The sequence below is a fragment of the Hippopotamus amphibius genome, chromosome 1 (genome assembly GCF_030028045.1).
Source record: "Hippopotamus amphibius kiboko isolate mHipAmp2 chromosome 1, mHipAmp2.hap2, whole genome shotgun sequence".
NCBI lineage: Eukaryota > Metazoa > Chordata > Mammalia > Artiodactyla > Hippopotamidae > Hippopotamus > Hippopotamus amphibius.
In genome coordinates, this window is record NC_080186.1 from 38,505,603 (window position 1) to 38,527,354 (window position 21,752).

The 21,752-nt window shown below is 46.2% G+C and overlaps 1 pseudogene; it reads left to right on the forward strand.

Annotated features, from left to right (window-relative positions):
* The first annotated feature begins 11,986 nt into the window (after positions 1-11,986).
* Positions 11,987-13,821, forward strand: LOC130857208 (cytochrome P450 4B1-like; annotated as a pseudogene).
* Positions 13,822-21,752: the final 7,931 nt, after the last annotated feature.

A 21,752-nucleotide genomic window follows, 5' to 3' on the forward strand; every position in this document is an offset into this window, starting at 1 on the left:
ATTTCTCCATCGAATCCGAATGAGATTCTTGCTGGGTAGAGTATTCTTGGCTGTAGGTTTCTCTCCTTCAGGACTTTCAGTATATCCTGCCATTCCCTTCTTGCCTGCAGAGTTTCTGTAGAAAGGTCAGCTGTTATCCTTATGGGTTTTCCCTTATATGTTATTTGTTGCTCTTCTCTTGCTGCTTTTAATATTTTTTCTTTGTATTTAATTGTCATTAGTTTGGTTAACATGTGCCTCGGTGTATTTCTCCTTGGGTTTATTCTGTATGGGACTCTCTGTGCTTCTTGGACTTGATTAATTATTTCCTTTCCCATGTTGGGGAAGTTTTCCACTATAACCTCTTGAAATATTTTCTCAGACCCTTTCTTGTTTTCTTCTTCTTCTGGGATGCCTATAATTCGAATGTTGGTATGCTTAATGTTATCACTGAGGTCTCTGAGACTGTCTTCTATTCTCTGCATTCTTTTTTCTTTTTCCTGCTCTATGGCAGTTATTTCCCCGATTCTATCTCCCAACTCACTTATTCTTTCTTCTGCCTCAGTCATTCTGCTGGTTATACCATCTAGAGTATTTTTAATTTCAGTTATTTTGTTTTCCATTGCTGCTTGTTTTTCTGAGTTCTTATGAACTGTTTCTTGTACTTTCTCCATTTTGTTATTGAGATTTTGTATCATTTTTACTAACATTACTCTCAATTCTTTTTCAGGCATTTCTCCTATTTCCTCTTCATTTATTTGGTCTTGTGGGTTTTTTTCCTGCTCCTTGGACTGCATGGTGTTTCTTTGTTTCCTCATGGTTGTCCAAACTTCTGGGGTGCTTGTCCCAGCGATAGAGGGGTTTATAGAAGACTATCCAAGCCCCAGACTAATGTTCGAGTGTTGGGTTACACAAATACTAAGTGTAGGAAACACATACATGTATAAGACACACAATTACTGAATCCATTAGGACATAAAGCCCTGGAAAGACCTGACAAAAGAACCCCAGTATGCTATCAGATATTCAAAGAGAAACCCAACAGAAATTGAAAACCAAAACAGAACAAAACAGAAACAAAAGCAAAAATAAACAAGCAAACAAATAACACCTTACACATACAAACACTAATCCAGGGAGTTATTGTAAGCTAGGATCAAATATAAAAAAGAGCTAGAGTACAACCAGGCAGAATGGAGATTCTCAGAATGAAATTAGACAATTGTACTAAGAGCTAAGATAAAGACAAAAACCTAATATTAAATACCAAGACGGTGTGTCATCTGGAGAATAGAGCAAGGAGTCTGAGCAGATCGATAGTTTTGCTGCTAAGTATGTTAAGATAAAATAAACTAAAAATGGGTGGAAGACAGAGGAACAGAAGAGCGTAGTGTGACTGGAAATATGCAAATAAAAAGAAAGGAATAGAAATGTATAAAAGATAGAGATGAAAGGAAGGTAGGAGAGATATATAGTCCATACTACCAAAAACTTAGCTAGAAATAGAAGTATATAAAAAGGCAAAAAAATAAAAATAGAATAAAAAATAGAATTAAAAAAGTGTTATAAAACTTGTAGATCCCTTAGGACTAAGATTGTAATTAATAAAGGGGAAAAAAAAAAACCAGAACTGATTCCAGAATGCACCAGTTCAATAGAATTGATAATAATATTTCTCTTTCCTTAGAGTCTCAGCTGTAAGTGTCCTTCTACTCGCCTTGGGTTTTTTGTATTATTCTGTGACCAGCACAGCTTCCGTTGTTGTTCATCTGTAAGCGCTGGTGTGTGGGGAGGGAGAGGGTACAATAGTGGCTCCTTCCCCTGGGAGTGAGTGAGCAGTGGCGCACTGTTGTTTCCGTTGGGCTTGGAGGTGCCTGTTGCAGAGGGATGCTGGTGGCTCAGGTGTAAACAGAAACTCTCAGAGTTGGACCTCTCTCCAGGTTTTTTTTTTTTTTTTTTTTTTTCTTGGCAGCCTCCCTGCTGCTGGTGCTCCTAGCCTGCTCTCAGCTGCTTTCTGGCTCTTTACGCTAGGCCTGCCCGAGGGCCTGAAGGTACTTCTTATCCCTGAGTGCCTTAGGTGGCCCTCAGGGATCCCTCCACTGCCTGCTGCAGGCCCTGAAAGAGAGAGAGAGAGGCTATGCCTGCTGCTCCTCCCGCCCCTCCCCCCCCGCCCATGAGCCTGAAGCATCCAGCAGCCATCATGGCCGGGCAGCTCTCAGGGGCAGGCTCTCTTTGTCGTGGACCTCTTCCCTCCTGTCCTCTCAGTGTGTCACCTTACTGGCAACAATTTTTCTCACCCTGAACCAGCTCTCCAGTTCCCACGCTCCCGCTGCCGGACCCTCTGTTCAGCTGTGAATCGATGTCTCAGTCTGGGAATGCTGAGCAGTGGTGCAGACCCTCCGTGTTCTTTTCAATCCCTCCCATCTGCCACAGCTGAGCCGCTTCACCCTCTTTGAGCCATCGTAGATGCCTCCTTACCAGTTATGTTGGGATCCTTGTGGTCCTCTCTGGTCATCTGCTGGTGTTCAGTTGGTTCTCTGTGGCAATTATTGCGTCTTTTGGTGCATTCCCAATGCATCTGTGGAGAGGGATGCATTCCACGTTCCACTACTTTGCCGCCATCTTTTCTCCTTGTACGCATTTCTTATGAAAGAATTTCCTGCCACAAACCTTAGCCATATGTATGTGACAGGTTTCAATCTCCATTACATTATCACTAAGCCAGCACTAACATAAAAAAAGAGTTACTCTAGTTTTAAGCCAATGATAGTGGAGAAGATTTCGGACTTGAGTGAATGCTGTAATACGTTGAGTCTTTTGGAATGCTGGGATTGGGTGAATGTGTTTTGCAAGGGGATGAACAAGAATGTTTGAGAGCCAGAGGGCTGACTGCAGTAGGCAGAAAAATGACCCCCAAAGATATCAGGTTCTCATCCTGAGAACATGTGGATGTTATATTATCTGGGAAAAGGGTCTTTGTAGATGTGATAACTTAAGAATGTCAAGCTGGAGACATTATCATGGGTTGTCAAGGTGGGCCCTAAATGCAGAGAGAGATTTGGCCGACACAGAGGAGAAGACCATGCATGCCAAGATGGAGAAGAGAAAGACTTGAAGATGTTGGCCTTGAAGACGGGGGTGATGAGCCACAAACCAAGAACTGCTGGCAGCAGTGGGGAACAGATTCTCCACTGGAGCCTTCAGACGCATAGCCCTGCTGACACTTTGGCTTTGGTCCAGGATGCTGACTTTGGGCTTCAGGCCTCCAGAGCTGTGAGAGATTAAATTTCTGTTGTTTTTGGTAACCATGGTTGTCATAATTTGTCACAGCAGCCCTAGGATTTTTGTACCAGAGCTGGGGTGTTGTAAGAAATACCTAAACTGGGAATGGCTTCAGAATTGAGTAGTATGTAGAGGCCGGAAGAATTTTGAGGCACATGATAAAAAAAGGCTAGACTGCCTTCAGCTCATTATTAGTAGACCTGTGGACAGAAAACATGCTTTGGTGAAAATTCAGAATGACGTGGAAGCATGGGAGAAAATGCTTATATAGTCTTAGAGAATACGTATTTCATCATAACAGAATGTTGGTAGAGAGATAAACATTAAAGGCACTTCTGATGATAGCTCAGAGGAAATGAGGAACATGTCACTGGAAATTAGAAAAAAGCAAACCTTGCTATCTAGTGGCAGGAGATTTAGCCAAGTTCTATCCTACACTTAGGTGGAAAGCAGGACTTACAGCAATGACCTTGGTATTTAGCTGACAAGACTGCCAAGCAAAATGTTGAAAATATGGCCTGGTTTCTTCTTGCTGGTTGTAAAAAGACGTGAGAATAAAGAACTAAATCGAGAGCAACGTTGAACAAAAAGAAACTGGTTCTTTATGGTCTGAGAAATTGCCAGCCTATCGAGATTGCAAAAATTATGCTAAAATTAAGAGAATCACTCTTAGGAAATCATGTTGTGCAGAGAAGTGCAAAGGTGTCCTTTGCTGGTTCTGAAGAAGTCCAACGTGTGACTCATGGATTCTCTCAAGAAACTCGGAAGGCAGGAATAGAGATGGGATTATTCAGGAAAGGTCTTTGGAGGACCTTCTTGTCTAAGGGTATTTATCCCTGTGACATACCTGGCAGATCTACAAGATTTATGCGAATGCTATATTAGCAGAGCTAGCTTGTACTGAAAGGGATTGCGAGAGGACACAAATGAAGGAAGGCTGCTGGACTCCAGATTCTACAGGAAAGAAACAAGCTGACAAAACTACTCAGCTGCAAATATGTGCGATCCATCAAGAGAAAGGAAGCATGACTGTAGGTAAAAAACCTTAGTGTCAGAGGGCAGAGCCATGAGCCCAGAGGATGGAACCTCAAGCCACAAAGGATTATTTGCAGGCCTTGAAACGTACTGACATTTGCCCTGCTGAATTCTGAAATTGCTACAAGTCAGAGACTCCTTTCTTCTCGTGTCTTCCTTTTGGAATAGGATTGTCTATAACTGTTATTCTAGGCTTGTCCCCAATATATTTTGGGAACAGATAAGTTGTTTTTCCTTTCATTGGTCCAGATATTTAGGGGAATTTTATTCAAGGCTGGCTTATATCCAGGGTCACACCCATACCAAAGGGAGATGATTTAGGTGATAAGACGGAGACTTTTTAATCTTCTAATTTTATTGTATTTTTAAGTATTTATTTATTTGTTCATTTATTTATTGGCTGCATTGGGTCTTTGTTGCTGGGCACAGGCTTTCTCTTGTGGTGATGAGCTGGGGGTTCTCTTTGCTGCGGCACGTGGACTTCCCATTGCAGTGGATTTCTTGTTGCAGAGCACAGACTCTAGGCATGTGGGCTCAGTTGTTGTGGCTCCTGGGCTCTAGAGCACAGGCTCAGTAGCTGTGGTGCACAGGCTTAGTTGCTTTGAGGCAGGTGGGATCTTCCTGGACCAGGGATTGAACACATGTCCCCTGCATTGGTAGGCAAATTCTTAACCACTGCACCACCAGCGAAGTCCTGAGACTGAGACTTTTGAGCAGGTGATATTTCCATGAGACGTTGTACTTGAGCTGATGGTATAAAGGATTGAGGTTTGGGGGATTATAAGATGGAGTGAATGTATTTTGCACGTGGAACAGACATGAATCTTTGGAAGACAGAGGGCAGACATTGGTGCACTGAGTAATGACTCCCACAGATGAGAGATTCTAGGACCCTGTAAATATTACCTTATTAGAAAAACTGGTCTGGGAAGATGTGATTACATTCAGAATTTTGAGATTGGGAGAGTATCCTGGATTATCAAGGTGGCTCCCAGAGGAACTCATTGAATCCTGATAAGAGGGAGGCAGAGGTACATTTGACACACATGGGAGATGTGAAGGCAGAGGGAAAAGAGATTTGAAGATGCTGCCGTAGAAGAATGGAGACTTGTGGCCATTAGCCGAGGGATTCCAGCAGCCACCAGGCGCTGGAGAAGAGAGGGAATGAATTCACCCCAGAGATTCCAGAGACAGTGTGGCCCTGCCAATATCTTCATCTTGGCCCAGTGATACTGATTTCACACGATGGCCCCAAGAACCATGAGATAGTAAATTTATATTGTTTTAAGCCACCAAGGTTCTCATACATTGCTAGAATTAGCCCAGGAAACTGATAGAGGTTGGATTACTAATCCTTTCTCTGAATATTTCATAGATTTATTCATTCAGTCAGTCATTCACTGACTCAAAGATTACTACCTCTTAAGTTCCCAGTTTCGTGCCTAAAGGCAGAAAAATAAATTAGTGCAATAAAATATGATACAAGATGTAGTGAAGGAATGAATTGCAGGCTTAGGCGAACTAGGAAAAGAGAAAATTAAAAAATAAAGAGGTCTTGGAGGATGGATAGAACACCAGTTGGCAAACACTAGAAAAATGTTAAAAGCATTGGCACATCCATGGTTGTCATACATAAAACAGCAGGGGATGGGGACACCGTCGACAACTCCACACTCCTCTCACAATTCTCATGATTATCTCCTTCCAGGTCAGGTCCAAGGCTCATAACGCAGAAAGTAAACCAATACGTATTTCAGGAAGAGTTCCTTGGAAGGCATCCTCCGAGGGGCCCCATTTCCTACAGATCTGCTCTCTCACCCAGTTACCCCAACACCCTCCCCCTTTGCCGTCCGCGTGACAGGTTACTCATTACACAACCCCTGAGGCCACAGCTCTCTTCGTTCTCCCCTGAACCCTGGGCTCTGTCTAAACGCCAGGGCATGTAAGCACTTACATTCATTCCTCTCCACTTTCCCCCAGTCCTGTGGTTGCCTTCCACCCCCCTCTGCCCCCCACGCAGGGACGCTTGGACTCTGACTCTTTCCCCCACTTGGCTGATCTTCTTGCCCACAGCATAGGGGCAGTAAGGGAAAGAGCTTTGAAGTGGGAGAGGCTGGGTTTGAATTCGGGTTGTAACTCTTTCCTTCCCTCCCTCAGTTCTCAGCTTCTTCTATGTAGTTGGGCTCATGATACACAGTAGTAGCTAACTCTAGTGAGCACTGCCTAGGTTTTAGGCACTAAGAAAAGAACACTATATGTTTTCTCCCACAACAATCCTACAAAACAGATTTTTTAAAAAAAATCCCCATAATCGAGGGAAGAAAACTGAGGCACAAAGAGGTTAGCTGCTTGCCCAGGGTCACTCTTGGTAAGGGGCAGAGCCAGGATTCAAAGCCAGGAGGTCTGGTTGCAGAGACTTTGCTGTTAACCATGCATGTAAAGAGATGATTAGCGGGTTGAGCCTCTGGTCCACACATGACAGCCCCCTGATTTTCCAGGGGAGTTTCATGTTTGATCTGTTTCCCAGTGTTTCCAAGCAGCAGGAGCGTGTCTCAGGTGATCAAGTCCATGTGCTGGTATAAATGCAAGCCTCACGGTCCAGGGCTGCTGTTGTGAGAAAGGGTTGGGCAAACCATGTGCTTAGATGTAGCAGTCATTGAAAATGATGTTTACGGAGAATTTTCAATGAGCTTATGACAAAGTGATCAAAGAAGACTGTACAATTGTCTGTAGCGTCTGAGCTAAACTCTTTAAAAGACTGTGTCAGCTGTGGTCAACATCTATTAAGCAGTAAACATTTTTCCTATTCGTTTGGGACCCACACGACCCAACCAAGGAAGGACTGCTTGAAGAGTGTCACGAGGCGCTCTCCGTCCTTGTACTTTCCATAGCCTGGACCAGAGGACTGTGCCTGCTGATGATGCCCAATAAATGCTTACTGATTTGAAGAACGAATGAAGGAGGGAGGAAGCACCACTTTGCACTGGTTAGATCATCATCTTCAGCAGACTGGGGTCAGTTTGGAGAGTCATATTTTTAAAAGGAAATTAATATTTTTATTCCAGGACGCTTCCTGGCTCAGTCTATGGGCAACAGAAAGGCAGAAGAGGGGATGTAGTCAGTTCCCAAGGCAGCAGCTTGAAGTTGTTACTGCGGTAGGGAGATCACCCCAGGCACTTCCTGTTTTCTGCATTTGATAAAGTTGGGTTTGATGCTGATGCAATTTGTCATATCTTGTTTATTTTACTCTCCTATGACAACCAGGCAAGAGTCTTTTAAACCTAACTATTTGCTTGCTGTTCCCATCCAGTGGAAAGCACAGAACTATTCTGTTTATTTTCCCCTGGGGTCAATCTATATCACCACTTTGTACCTGGAGTGAGATACAGAAGTGATTCTGAGACAGTGAGGTACCTTTTTCTGTACTCTGCACGATGCTGGCAGTAAAAGCAGGAAAGGTTTTAAAACTATGTCCTCGATGTTCGCGTAGTGCTTGTGCTTTCCAAAGCACAATCACAACTACTCCTCAATTTACCAGGTGTTAGTAACCTTGTTTTGTGGACAAGAAAACAGGGCCAGAGATGTCAGTTGACTTTTCAAGACACAAAGCAAGTACATGTCAGAGTTAAGACCATTGCCTTAAATTTCCAGCTCCAAGTTTGCTACTACCTGACCCTCACTCATTTTGTAGCTACTTGCTGTGTGCTGGCATTGTGCTAAGTGCTTTCTCTGTGACGTCCCTCAGCCTTTCAATCCTCTGTCCTAGAGCACACACCAGCCTCCTGATTACCTTGCCAACCTTATCTCAGGCCACTGTTCCCCCTGGTGGCAACTCCGGGGATACACCACACTTTTTCCTACTCTAGACACTCTGTGTTTGCTGTTCCCTCTGCCTGGAGTCTCTTCCCTTACTCTTCACATGGTCAGCTCCTTATTCTCCTTCCAGCTTGACCTTGAGTGTCCTCTCAACGAGAGTCCATCCTGGGTGACACTATCTCAGCAGGGCCTCCCTGGTAGTCTCTCTCCCAGGGCTGTGTTTAATTCCTTCTTAGCAAACATTTTACAACTGCCAGCAAACATTTTACTTCGTTGCTTACTTGTTTATTATGTCTTCCCCGCCTAGAATGAAAGGACAGCACCATGTTCATCTCATTGTCCTAAGGTGGGGATCTGCACATTGTGGGACCTCAATAAAAAATGTGCCTCATGACAACAGGAGAGGAATGGAGGTGGTTCCTGTATTAAATAACAAGCTGGAATTCTCTTTCAAGTGAAAAACTTTGATGCTGAAATGAAATCTCTTTCTGGCTGTAATGCAGATAGAGGGTTGGTGACAGGCACCAGATAGATGTAGGCTGGCTAGTTTGGAGTTGCTGAGCTCACCCAGGGGCAATAAGAGGGTGGCTTGACCTAGAGCAGTGGCCATGGGACGGGAGAGGGGACTGAGCCCAGAGATGCGTAGGACTGGGTGACTGACTGGGAGAGGGGGTGCTGGAGGAGGGCGGGGCATTGACTGGGCCTTCCTGGACAGCCTCCTGTCTTCCCTACCGGCCTGGCTGGTGACACTGGGTTGCTGAGTGGCCTGGCCTCCTGTTGCCATTTCAGGTCCAGCAGACAGGAAGCCTGGGCAAGGTGGTGTCCTGGTCCCACCAGTTCCCCTTCGCCCGCCCACTCTGGTTGGGACAGATCCTTGGCTTCCTGAACATCTATGACCCTGACTAGGCAAAGCTGTGTACAGTCGAGGAGGTGAGAGCTCCTGGGAGGAGGTGGAGCTTCCTGAGAGCACAGGGCTCAGGCCACCATGTGGGGAGGGGACCTGGCCCTGTGCCCTATGTCTGGGCAGCTGAGGTCCCCACCCTATTCATCACCAAGCATCCTCCAGGACTCCCCAGTGCCCACTTGACCTGAGCTTCTCTGTCTCCTGCAGACCCCAAGTCCCCGGATGTGTGTGACTTCTTCCTCCAGTGCACTGGTGAGTGGGCACCTGCCTTCCCTGCCCATGGTGCTGGGTGAGCAGGAGCCTTCCCTGCTCCATCCCTCCCTGCGCAGCGCCCACTTGCATGGTTATTCCATCCCCTGGAACACCTGGCCCCCAACTGCCCATCCTAAGCTTAGCTGCAGAAGGCTGCCTTGTGTGCTGGGTCCCTCTGCTGGCAGAACCTGACTACCCTTCTGGGTTCCTGGGTAGAGCAGGGGGCACTGGGAGACAAAGATTTGGAACCTGAGGGTGCACAGAGCTGGGGTGGCCAGGGCAGTGGATTCCCTCCCACCTGCCTTTGGATGGCCGTGTGCAGCCTCTAGACTCTTCTGATGAAGGAGAAAAGGCTGTTTCCCCAACTCCATCACTTAAAAACTTGTATTGTTTTCTGTTTTTCGGTTCCAGCTTGAACTCACTAACAGGACACAGGCTGACGCTCACCTCTCTCTGCAGAATGATCTCTAGGCGTCTCCCTCGGGCCCCTCTCCCGTCTGTACCCTGTGCAGCCCCCTCTCCCGGCCTCCTCCCCTCAGGCCTTGGAGTCCTGTCACCTTTCTCTCTAGGCTCCTGTGTTCCCTCCAGCACAGGGATAGGCACACAGCAGGGGCATAGAAAATGCTCAGTCGAGGGGGGAAACTTTAGCTTCACTGAGGGGGACTGGCTGAGAATTGCAGGACCTGAGATACAGAGGATGTGGTTTTACTGGTCGGGCCATGGAAACCTCCCAGGGTGTCTGGCCCTGTGCCAGGTGCTGTTAGGGTTGCAGGTGCGGAGGGGGTGGAGCCAAGTTACTGCCCTTGGTGAGTTTTTAGAAGGACAAACTCACGGAACCAAAAAGCTAGAGGAAACCACAGAATGGGGTAGGAGTGAGTGGCCCTGTGGTGAGAGCAGAGGAGTCAAAAGGGGTGGACCTGAGTTGGCTTCCTAAGGAGGCGTGACAGTCAGACAAGCAAAGGGAGAGAGCTGGGCACCCCAGGTTGGCAACAACGTGAACACAGCCTGGAGGCAGGGAGTTGAAACCTTTCTTTAATTTTCGTTTCATTCATTCTGTCTCAAAGCTGAAGCAACGTGAAGGACACATTCAATGAAATGTAGAACTCCAGTGACCAATGAGGACGGGGGAATAAACCCTAGAGTTGGGGGCTCTGTAATAAGGTGTTGCACAGTAGTTATAGTTGGACCACATTTGGGTCTGAGCTTCCTAGTGACAATAGATTCCTATATATACAAAATCACTCACCCTCCTCCCAGCTTGGCATTGTTTATGCATTTCTTTCTACATTCGACCAGTGTGCTGAGTGTGAGTCAAAAATTATCCGCACTCTGACTGTAGAATTTATTTTAATTAACTTTTAGAAAAGGCAGATGCATCATTTTCCAACATAATCGCCTTGCTTTTCAGTACACTTGTCCATCTGTCAACAAGCTTTTGTATTCCCTCATTAAAACGTGTTTTAGGCTGAGCTCTGCGCCACGAATGCACTGGTGGCACTTCTTATGCAAAACTTTCGTCCTCCTTAGGGCTCTTTTCGGGGACCAAAGAGGTGAAAGTCTGATGGAGCAAGATGAGGACTATAGGGAGAACGTTTTAACACTTCAAAACAAAGTAATCCACGCTAGACAGGTTTCGAAAAGTGTGTGGGAGACGGGTACCAAAACAACTCACAAAAGAGCATGAACAGAAGCATTTGGGTGTCTGCAAACAAAATGTGGACCAATCTGCTAAGCAAGGTGAAACTTTCTTAAAGAGAATCATTACTGGTGATGAGACATGGATTCTTCACTATGAGCCTGAGAGTAAACGGCAGAGTATGGAATGGAAACATCCTCAATCACCGACCAAGAAAAAGTTCAAAAGTCAACCATCAGCTGGAAAATTGATGATTACAGTTTTCTGGGATTCTCAAGGGCCAGTATTGGAACTTCATCAGGAAAAATGTTCCACGATCAGTGGTGCTTGTTACAGTGAGATGCTTATTGAGGAGCTGAAGCCTGAACTTCAGATTAAACGCAGAGGACTGTTATCTAAGGGCGTTGTGATCGTCCACGACAGTGCACGTCTGCACACTTCTGCCCATACTGTCGACACTCTGCAAAAACGTCATTTTGAAGTGTTAAATCACCCTCCCTATAGTCCTGATCTTGCTCCATCAGACTTTCACCTGTTTGGTCCCCTGAAAGCAGCCCTACGAAGACGAAGATTCACTTCTGATGAAGACGTGAAGAGAGTGGGGCATTCATGACCCAGCGCCCGGCCTAAAACATCTTTAAATGAGGGAATACAAAAGCTTGAGACAAATGGACAAAGTGTCTTGACAGGCAAGGAGATTATGTTGAAAAATGATGTATTTGTCTTTTCTAAAATGTAATTAAAATAAATTCTACATCCAGAGTGTGGATAACTTTTGACTTACTCTCATATATCAGCCCCTGTTCCTTTTGATGCCAGCTTCGCAGGGAAACCAAGCAGAACCAAGACACTGTCCCTCCTGGGGTTTCTGTGAGGCCCAGAGAAACAGGAGTGACCTTGTCTTTGATGGCCTGGTGTACATACACGCCTAGGATTCTGCACTCTCCCTTCCTAGCAGTGAAGATGAGGGAGGGATGGATGGAGAAAAGTAAAGCCAGAATCCTGGATCTGAGTGGCCACCCCATGACCAGTCTGGCCTGAGCAGCTGGAGCACTCGTGTCCCTCTGGCTCTCGGGTGTGGGATGGTGGTGAAGGGAGGAGCTGGGGCTGGGCCTGCCTTCCCTCAGGACCTGATGCTCCCCAGCCTAGAAAGGCCTGGCTGTTTTGCCAGCAAGGATGATGTAGGGAAGATGACCTACCTGACCATGTGCATCAAGGAGAGCTTCCGGCTCTACCCGCCTGTGCCCCAGGTGTACCTCCAGCTCAGCAAGCCTGTCAACTTTGAGGATGGTCGCTCTCTACCTGCAGGTGGGTGGGGTGGATTTCAGGGTGGAACCAGAGTCCTTGTGGGTGCTCTCTGTCCCCCTGCACCAGCGGGGAAGAGGCCAGGCTTTGTCTTTGGCCTTCGTCCAAGTCCTAGCTCCACAATGTATGGGTAAATACTTCTACCTCTGAGAACTGCTCTCTTTCCTGTAAACTGGGTTGAGAAGAGTCCCTGCCTTACAGGGTTGTGCTCAGGATTAGAGACAGTATTCGCCAGGGCTGTCATGTCCCACCATGCAGGATGTGCCATGAACAACTTCAGGAGGCGTCATTCACTTAGACTATGATGCTGTGCACTGTGCAACCTGTGCAACTGGGTGTGGCAGCTTTAAGGAGTGTTTAACTCTGGATCGGATGCACAGTGAGCACCAATGAATGGTGGCTACTACTACTGATTGCATAAAATTGTGAATAACCACTTCCCTTGAGGGTCGGTTAATGGAAAGCAGAAAGTGTGTAATAGCCCTTCTTCTTCTACCTCATAGTGTGGTGGTTCAGTCCTCTCTCCCTTTTCCTTTCTACAAATGTCTGTGTCAGGTGCTGTGCTCCGTGCTGGGGCTACAGGAAGTAGGTGTGAGGACGCTCAAAATCACGTTGCTGCGTTGAGGGTGGTCATGAACCCTCTGGCACTGGCAGTGCTCAGGGAGGGGCTGGTGCCCAGTTAGGGGGATGCTAGGAGATTCTGGCCTGTGAGGAGGTGGGCCTGGCTGCCCCAGGACCACCTGGTCACCAGGCCTCTGCTCCTCCCACAGGCAGCCTGATTTCTCTGCACATCTATGCCCTCCACAGGAACAGGGCAGTGTGGCCCGACCCTGAGGAACGCCATCCCAGGGCCCCAGAGGTCAGATGAGGTGGGCGGCTGCAGGGTCAGCCTGCCCTAGGACCTGACAGGTAGTTAAGCCAGGCCTGTCCCCTTAGGTCTTCGACCCCCTGTGCTTTTCCCCTGAGAATATGACCAGACACCACCCTTTTGCTTTCATTCCCTCCTCTGCTGTTCCCAGGTAAGGAAAGCCTAACATCCCTGGTCCTCTGGACTTGGGAGTTGAGGATGGAAGATGTCGTGGGGGAGGCATCATTTGGGGGAACTGTGGGATGAGGGGGACCATGCTGGGTGCATAGTGACCCTGATGTGGGGGAAGTTCCAGCCATTAGCATGTTCTCGTCCATGGCAGTTGGGGTGGGTGCATCATTCCACGAGAGACCCCTAAGCCACAACCCACAATATGAACCTACCTAGTCTGGGACCCTCACCATGCTCCCAACATCTCTTTCTTAGGCCCAGGTCAGTCAATCGATCAGCCAGTTATCCATCCAAAAAGAGTTCCTGGTTTCTGTGGGCCACTGGGAGCACTGGTTTTCATCAGTCTGGACACCCAATAGCCTGATGTCATTTTGTGCGGCTCCTCACAGGAACTGCATGGGGCAGCACTTTGCCATGCACGAGGTGAAGGCGGTCACAGCCCTCTGCTTGCTCTGTTTTGAGTTTGCCGCGGACCCCTAGAGGCCACCCATCCTGTTACCCCAGCTGATCCTGCGCTCCAAGAATGGCATCCACCTCCGCCTGAAGCCACTGGGCTCAGGCTCTGGGAAGTAGCTCTGCTGAGAGTAGGGCCCCAGCCAGCCCAGGCTGTGGCCTCTCCCTGGGCTCTGCCCTCTCCAAGCCGGTCTGTAGAGTAGCTGTGTTCCCCTGTCTTCTGCAGATTTGTGGGTTAGAAGGGGAGTAGGCACCTGCACAGATAGTCACCTCCAAGGCAGCACCATGTAAACAAGTGTGTCTCTAAATGCTTATTATGCACGTGTTCCAGAGCTCACTCATTCATTCAGCAAACATATGGTGAACACCTACGGGCTTCTAGATGCTCCAGTTATGACCCATAATTGTCCCTTTTCCTAAAATTTATACAGCATTGGCAGTGGAAGCTGTGCCTTGGGACTGGCGGTTATGACCAGGCACTCGCTCACTCCATGTGATGGAGAGATGGCTTTCGGGGCTTGCCCTTCATGGAGATCTGATTCTTTGTTTAACTTTTCATGTATGTGTTTGGAATGTAACAGACATAAGGACAAGACGCTTAAACCAACAATACACAAGACAATGAATTTTTCATCCCTGGTAACCACTGCTAAGGTCAAGGAATATGGAGGATGGTTTTATGGGTGTATCTTCTGCCCTTCCTGAGACAGGTCTCTGTGGCACTCCTGCCATTGTCACCATCTGTGTCACAGTGACCCGGTGCACTGGACATGTGGGGTTTTGCTGGGGAAGGTGGCAGAATGGCATTAGAGGGCGGCTTCCTGGAAGAGGTGGTGCCTGAATCAGGCCTTGAGGCAGGGAGAGGTATGAAAGTGCAAAGGGGGACTTTTGGAGAGGGACTCAGGCTGGGGCCGTGTGGGGAATTAGTGCTCCTTCCCCAGTAGTCCCTGTAGCAGCTACCTGAGGGCTGGGGGCACAGACACCTCTAGGGTTCAAGTCTAAGGCCATTAGTGGGCTCCAATCCAGGAAATGGACAACTGTGGAAGGGAGCACACTGGATGCTTGGGGGAGGGGCAAGAGAGGGGAATTGTAGCCCTGGGACTTGAGGACGTGTTTCTGTTGCCCTGGGGATACACCATTCGGAGACACATCCTTCCTGCTAGTGATGCCTCCCCTCTGGGAAGAAGGTCACAGCCTTGGAAGCTTGGCCAGGGCCACATGGTCCCTCCTGCAAAGCCCTGTCAAGACACAGAGCTCCTTGCTCACCTGAGACTGGGATGCCTGGGCCTCAGGCAGAGTGTCCCCCATGCCACCCACTTTCCCTCTGTCCTAGCCCTGGACAGACCTTTCTCTGCACAAGTGAAGAAATGGTTTCAATAGGCAGCACCAGGGTGCAGAGCGCAGGGTCATAACCGTGTGTGGCCCATGGGTGGCATCGAGTCTAAGCTGTGTCTACTTCCCTGATGTCTGGATCCTCAGGAGGCCAGTGAGGCAGGACGGAGGAGGCTGTTATCCCGCTTCAATACTAAGCGAAGGAACCTGCCCAGGTGCTCATCAACAAGGAGCCTGAGCTGAGGCCTGACTCTGGCCTCTTTGGACTAAGGCTCCGTGGGCAGAACTGCCTCTCTCTCTGAGGACACGTGGGCGCTCTGGAGCCAAAGGGAAGGGGGAGGCTGCATGTGAGCGGGGAGCTGGGTCCAGCGGGCACCGAAGGGGAATTCCACTTAATCCTACCAGCTTGCACAACAGACCTGCCGCCTCCCAGCATCCAGGGAGTGTGTACGTGTGTGTGAGCAGAGTGTGGAGTGTGCGAGGGGCACACGCAGGTGAGGCTGCACAGGGGTGGTGTCTGTATGTGTCCTGGGGTGTGCACAGGAGTGTGGACACAGCTGGGGTCTTTCCTACTGCCTGGAGCAGGGAGGGTCTCTTCTCAGTCACTCTCTTCAGCTCCTGTCACAACCTGTGGTTAGAGTTCCCACCCATGGCTGGCCACCCAGAAGACCAAGTTCCCATCATCCCATGCTCTGAGAGTGACCAGCCAGAGCCCTTGTGCACCACCTGACGCCAGGGGACCTGCCAAGCTTCCTGTCCAGGACACTCCCAGCTACCTCTCCTGCCCCACCCCAGGTCAAGCAGAGTGTCCACCTGGCCCCTTCTTGGAACACAATGAACTACTCCAGTGACCTAGGATCCGGGGTGAGGGGAGGGCTGGTGCCTAGTCCTGGCTGCAGGCAGTGGCAGGGGGAGATGCCCCTCCAGGAGGCACATGGCGGCATCGCAGCCCAGCACAGAGCTGAAGGGAGGTCTCCTCTGGCATCCAGGGCCCTGCGCTTAGGATGGACAAGTGTGGGATGGGAGGAAGACCTCTTGCGCAGAAGCAGCAAGAGAGCAGCACTGGGTGCAGAGAGGCTGGTGGAGGAGTGCAAGGGGCCTGGTGCTGGTCAGGGCCCAGGGTCAGGAGGACCAGTCCCCCTGTGGTCTCCAGGAGTGGCAGGGTTGAAGAAGCCCCTCCTTGCTGAGGTCCCCAGGCAGACATGCCCAGGACGGTACGAGGCTCTCCTGTGGGGTGGTGCAACCTGCTGATCCCAGCTTTGGGTCTGCCATCCTGTCCCAGCAGCCAAGCCTCGTGCCCAGCTGGTTCCTCCGAGACCCTCCTGCACAGCTTCCCATCTGTGGCCTCTGAGGAGCCTGCAGGCCCTGAGTGTGAGGAAGGGCTGTCAGGGGGCTGGTGACATGGCCAGGTTGGGCTCTTCTCAAATCTCATTTGGGGTGAAGGATTTGGTCCCTGAGGCCCTCGTGCCAGACCAAGTCTGTCAGTCTTTCCTGCTCAGCACAGGATGGGCTCTGGCTGGGCTCTTCTAAAGATATTGTGAGGAAGATACCATGGAATAGCAGGGAACCTCCTTCCCCGACAGGTGCCGGGTGTGAGCTTCCTCCCTCTAGCCTTTGGAGATGCTGAGCCGCCTGAGCCAGTTGCATATTTTGGAGATTCATCTTTGTCAGTTGCTTCATTTGCAAATATTTTCTCCCATTCTGAGGGTTGTCTTTTCCTCTTGTTTATGGTTTCCTTTGCTGTGCAAAAGCTTTTAAGATGTATTAGGTCCCATTTGTTTACTTTGGTTTTATATTCATGACTCTAGGTGGTGGGTCAAAAGTCTTGCTGTGATTTATGTCACAGAATAGAGTGTTTTCCTTATGTTTTCCTCTAAGAGTTTTATAGTGTCCAGTCTTACCTTTAAGTCTTTAATCTATTCTGAGTTTATTTTTGTGTATGGTGTTGAGTGTTCTAATTTCATTCTTTTACAAGTAGCTGTCCAGTTTTCCCAGCACCACTTATTGGAAAGACTGTGTTTTCTCCAGCGTTTATTCTTGCCTCCTTTATCGTAGATTAGGTGACCATAGATGCGTGGGTTTATCTCTTGACTTTCTATCCTGTACCGTAGATCTCTGTTTCTATTTCTGCACCAGTTCCATACTGTCTTGATGACTATAGCTTTGTAGTATAGTGTGAAGTTAGGGAGCCTGATTCCTCCAGCTCCACATTTCTTTGTCAAGATTTCTCTGGCCATTTGGGGTCTTTCGTGTTTCCATAGAAATTGTAAAACTTTTTGTCCTAATTCTGTGAAACATGCCATTGATAATTTGATAGGGATTGCACTGAATCTGTAGATTGCTTTAGGGAGTATAGTCATTTTCACAATATTGGTTCTTCCAATCCAAGAACATGGCGTACGTCTCCATCTGTTTGTTGCATCTTTGATTTCTCTCATCCGTGTTGTATAGTTTTCTGAATACAGGTCTTTTGCCTGCTTAGGTAGGTATATTTCTAGGTATTTTATTCTTTCGTTGCAATAGGAAATGGGATGGTTTCCTTAATGTCTCTTTCTGATCTTTCATTGTTAGTGTATAGAAATGCAGGAGATTTCTGTGCATTAGTTTTGTATCCTGCAACCTTACCAAATTCCTTGATGAACTCTAGCATTTTTCTGGTGGTATTTTTAGGATTTTCTATGTGTAGTATCATGTCATGCAAACAATGATTGTTTCACTTCCTCTTTCCTAATTTGTAGTCTTTTATGTCTTTTTCTTCTTTGATTGCCAGGACTAGGACTTCCAAAGCTATGTTGAATAATATTGGAGAGAGTGGACATCCTTGTCTTCTTCCTGACCTCAGAGGAAATGCTCTCAGTTTTTCACCATTGAGAATGATGTTTGCTGTGGGTTTGTTGTATATAGGCTTTATTATGTTGCGGTAGGTTCCCTCTATGCCCACGTTCTGGAGACTCTTTATCATAAATGGGTGTTGAATTTTGTCAAAAGCTTTTTCTGCATCTATTGAGAGGATCATATGGTTTTTATTGTTCAGTTTATTGGTGTGGTGTATCACACTGATTGATTCATTTGTATTGAAGAATCCTTGCATCCCTGGGATGAATCCCACTTGATCGTGGTGTATGATCCTTTCACTGTCTTGTTGGATTCTGTTTGCTAGTGTTTGGTTGAGGATTTTTCGCGTCTATGTTCATCAGTGATATGGGTCTGTAATTTTCTTTCTATTCTTTTGTATTATCTTTGTCTGGTTTTGGTATCAGGGTGATGGTGGCCCTGTAACATGAGTTTGGGAGTGTCCCTCCCTCTGTAATGTGTTTGGAAGAGTTTGACACACATAGATGTTAGCTCGCCCCTAAATGTTTGATAGAATTCACTGGTGATGCCATCTGGTCCTGGACGTTTGTTTGTTGGAAGATTTGAAATCACAGTTTCATTTTCATTACTTGTGATTGGTCTGTTTATATTTTCTAATTCTTCCTGGTTCAGTTTTGGAAAGTTGTACCTTTCCAAGAATTTGTTCATTTCTTCCAGGTTGTCCATTTTATTGGCATATAGCTGCTTGCAGTAGTCTCTTATGATCCTTTGTATTTCCACAGTGTCAGTCCTAATTTCTCCTTTTTCATTTCTAATTTCATTAATTTGAATACTCTTCCTTTTTTTTTCTTGATCATTCTGGCTAAAGGTTGACCAACTTTGTTTATCTTCTCAAAAACCAATTTTTAGGTTTTCTTTTCAGCTCTTTATTGGAGTAAAATTGCTCTACACTATTGTGCCAGTTTCTGCTGTACAATAAAGTGAATCAGCTGTATTTATACATATATCCCAATCTCCACTCCCTCCCACGACTTCTTCCCACCCTCTCTATCCCACTCCTCTAAGTCATCACCAATCACAGAGTTAATGACAATGAAAAAGAATAATGACCCAAAACCTATGGGATGCAGCAAAAGCAATTCAAAGAGGAAAGTTTATAGCAATATAATCCTACATCAAGAAACAAGAAAACTCCCAAATAAACAACCTAACTTTAGACCTAAAGAAACTAGAGAAAGAAGAACAAAGAAAATCCAAAGTTAGTAGAAGGAAAGAAATCATACATATCAGAGCAGATATAAATGAAAGAGAAACAAAGAAAACAATTGCAAAGATCAATAGAACTAAAAGTTCATCATTTCTATTTCATTTTCTTTGTTCTTCTTCTAGTTGCTTGAGGTGTAAGTTTCAAATGTTTATTTGAGACTTTTCTTGTTTCTTGAGGTGAGATTGAATTGCTATAAACTTCCCTCTTCGAACTGTTTTTGCGGCGTCCCATAGGTTTTGGGTCCTCATTTTTGTTGTCATTTGTTTCTCGGTATTTTTAAAGAGATTTATTTATTTATTTATTTATTTATTTATTTATTTATTTATTTATTTATTTATTTTTGGCTGCATTGGGTCTTCATTGCTGCACGTGGGCTTCCTCTAGTTGTGGCTAGCAGAGGCTACTCTCCATTGTGGTGCACAGGCTTCTGATTGCTGTGGCTTCTCTTATTGCGGAGCATGGCTTCTAGGCCTGTGGTCTTCAGTAGTTGTGGCACATGGGCTCAATAATTGTGACACATGGGCTTAGTTGCTCCACGGCATGTGGGATCTTCCCCGACCAGGGCTCGAACCAGTGTCCCCTGCATTGGCAGGTGAATTCTTAAGCACTGTGCCACCAGGGAAGCCCCCTGTTTCTATGTATTTTTTAAATTTACTCTTTGATTTCTTCCGTGATCTCTTGGTTATGTAGTAGCCTATTGTTTAGTCTCCATGTATTTGTGGTTTTTACAGTCCTTTTTTCCTGTAATTGATTTCTAATCTCATAACATTGTGGTCAGAAAAGATGCTTGATGTGATTTCAATTTTCTTAAATTTTTCCTAGGCTTGATTTGTGACCCAAGATGTGATCTAAACTGCAGAATGGTTTGTGTGCACTTGAGAAGAAAGTGTATTCTGCTGCTTTCATGTGGAATGTCCTATAAATATCCATCCAATCTATCTGGTCTAGTGTTTCATTTCAAGCTCGTGTTTCCTCATTTCTTTTCTGTCTGGATGCTCACTGGTGTAAGCAGGGTGTTAAAGTCCCCCATATTATTGTGTCACTGTTGATTTCCCCTTTTATGGCTGTTAACATTTGCCTTATGTATTGAGTTGCTCCTATGTTGGGTGCATAAATATGTATAATTGTTATATCTTCTTCTTGGATTGATCCCTTGATCATTATGCAGTGACCCTCCTTATCTCTTATAACAGTCTTTATTTTAAAGTCTATTTTATCTGATACGAGTATTGCTACTTCAGCTTTCTTTTCATTTCCATTTGCATGGAATATCTTTTCCCATCCCCTTCCTTTCAGTCTGTATGTGTCCCTAGGTCTGAAGTGGCTCTCTTTTAGACAGCAGATATATAGGTCTTGTTTTTGTACCCATTCAGCCAGTCTGTGTCTTTTGGTTGGAGCATTTAATCCATTGACACTCAAGGTAATTATCGATATGTATGTTCGTATTATCATTTTCTTAATTGTTTTGGGTTTGCTTTTGTGGGTGTCTTTCTTCTCTTGTGTTTCCTGCCTAGAGAAGTTCTTTAGCATTTGTTGTGAAGCTGGTTTGGTGGTGCTGAATTCTCTTAGCTTTTGCTTGTCTCTAAAGCTTTTGATTTCTCCATCAAACCTGAATGAGATCCTTGCGGGGTAGAGTAATCTTGGTTGTAGGGTTTTCCCTTTCATCACTTATACATATCCTGCCTCTCCCTTCTGGTCTGCAGAGTTTCTGCTGAAAAACCAGCTAGTAACCTTATGGGGATTCCCTTGTACGTTATTTGTTGCTTTTCCGTTGCTGCTTTTAATAATATTTCTTTGAATTTAATTTTTCTTAGTTTTATTAAGATGTGTCTTGGTATGTTTATCCTAGAGTTTATCCTGTATGGGACCCTCTGTGCTTCTTGGACTTGGGTGGCTATCTCCTTTCCCATGTTAGGGAAGTTTTTGACTCTAATCTCTTCAAATATCTTCTCAGACTCTTTCTCTTTCTCGTCTTCTTTTGGGACCCCGCAAATTCTAATGTTGGTGAGTTTAATGTTGTCCCGGAGGTCTCTAAAACTATCCTCAGTTCTTTTCATTCTTTCTCTTTTATTCTGTTCCTCAGCACTTATTTACACTCTTCTATCTCCCAGCTCACTTGCTTGTTCTTCTGCCTCAGTTATTCTGCTATGGATTCTTTGTAGTGTATTTTTCATTTCAGTTACTGTGTTGTTCATCACTGTTTGTTCTTTAGTGCTTTTAGGTCCTTGTTAAACATTTCTTGTATTTTCTCAATCCATGCCCCCATTCACTTTCCGAGATATTGGATCACCTTCACTATCATTACTCTAAATTCTTTTTCAGGTAGGTTGCTTATTTCCTCTTCATTTATTTGGTCTTGTAGGTTTTTACCTTGCTCCTTATCTGTACCATATTTTTTTGTAGTCTCATTTTTTTGATGGATGGGTCTGTGTTCCTGTCTTACTGGTTATTTGGCTTGAGGCATCGAGCACTGCAGTTTGCAGCCAGCTGTGTAGAGGAGTGCCTTGCTGCTGAGATGAGGACCTCTGGTAGAGCTCACTCAGATTATTATTCCTTGGAGTCTGAGGTTCTTTGTTAATCCAGCATTTTGGACTCCACGCGCCCACCAAAGGACACCCAGCCTGGGAACCAAGATCCT